Source organism: Austrofundulus limnaeus, unplaced genomic scaffold (genome assembly GCF_001266775.1).
Source record: "Austrofundulus limnaeus strain Quisiro unplaced genomic scaffold, Austrofundulus_limnaeus-1.0 Scaffold367, whole genome shotgun sequence".
Classification (NCBI taxonomy): Eukaryota; Metazoa; Chordata; class Actinopteri; order Cyprinodontiformes; family Rivulidae; genus Austrofundulus; species Austrofundulus limnaeus.
In genome coordinates this window covers 451871-453598 of record NW_013952769.1, presented here as the reverse complement: position 1 = coordinate 453598, position 1728 = coordinate 451871, and positions in this window count along the sequence as shown.

Below are 1728 nucleotides of genomic sequence, written 5' to 3'. Positions count from 1 at the left end.
GGAGGGACAGTGGACATATTAGTTTGGACATTTCCAGAGGAGGGACAGTGGACATATTAGTTTGGACATGTTCAGAGGAGGGGCAGTGGACATATTAGTTTGGACATGTTCAGAGGAGGGACAGTGGACATATTAGTTTGGACATGTCCAGAGGAGGGACAGTGTGTATGTTGGATTGGACATAGAGAAGAGATAGAGGGTATACTATAGAGCAGTGTTTCCCAAAGTTGGGGTCGGGACCCAAAGTGGGGTCCCGAAACATCAAGGTGGAGTCCTGAAAATATTTTCAGATTTAATTACATTTTTTCCTTAGTTGTTACAAAGGAGTGATGTTAGTATATTTAAAACTGATAAATGTATTGTAAAAATATTGTTACTATGCCCATGTTTAGTTGACCTGATACAAATGTTTATCATCCAGAAACATCTGGGGGCATAGATCTCTGCTACTGTTATTTTGTGGGTCAAAAGCTGAAAGGTTTGGGAACCACTGCATTTTGGTTCCCAAAGTTGGGCTTGGGACCCAATTATGGGTCTTGAAGCACCTTGGATAATCTCCAGAAATCAATTTAAAGGTTAATAAAATAACTGCTGATGTAATATTTTCCCCATAACTATTACAAAAACACAAAAAAGTATAAATAAGTATTTATATTTGCGTTTAAGCTGTTTAGATTGACAAAAAGCCTGTGTTTTTAGGGTTATTAACAAAGTTTGTGTACTCAAACCAGTAATATTTGGGGTCACAAGTTTTTCCCATGGATATTTTGTGGGTCAGAAGATAAAAAGTTTGGGAACCACCGTTATAGAGGACATGGATGAGGGAGGACAGAGTCAGATGATGAGTATGTCTCTCTGTGGAGACCCTTAAAAAGGAACAGGTTTTGGTTCTTTATTGGTGAACAGGTCAAATGTTCCCTCTGAGCTTGAGGTTCAAGGATTTGGACGTCTTGTTCTTGAGTGATGGTGGCTCAATGACTCATCTGCAGTAATGAGGGCGTTGCTCCAGTGTGTTGAAGTGAAGAATGAGGTTTATTATGTGAAGTCTGACTTTTAATCAGACTAAATATTTATTGTTTTAGACCAGGATTCTTAAATATTTTTATTTTTGCTAGATGCTTGAATAATAAAGAATTGTTTTAAAGTCACAACTTCTTATCCTCAGTGTTTGTTATTGTTACCTTTAAACTGTCTGACTTGAGTCAAAGCTTTAGTTTTCTTCCACAGTCTCTCTCTATAGTTTGTTGGATTTTCATCCTGTTCCTCCTGACAGAACTGAAGGAACTGAGTCAGGTTTGATGTTTTTTCAGCTCTGCCCACAGATTTCTGACACTGAGATCAGAACTTTGTGATGTTTGCTCTGAAAAACAGACTTTGTTGTTCTTCAGTCACTTTGTAACTGATCTGTCTGCTGAGGGTCACTGTTCAGTTCAAGCTTTAACTTCCTGTTGAGATGTTGCTTCAGTATTTACACTTCATGTTTTTTCCTCATGATGTCATCTGTTTTATGAAGCTTCCACATCATGATGCTGCCGCCTCCGTACTTCACTTAAAGCAGGAAAGTTTCAGTTTGATTTAGTGTTAAAACGCTGACAATAAGAAGGGTTTCTGTTGATTTTTATCCGTTGCATGTAAACATCTGGTTTCAGATTCAAATTTGATATGGTAGTCGTTGAGAGAGAATATATACGTAACCATCAATCAAGTGACAGGTGACACGCCCCCTTT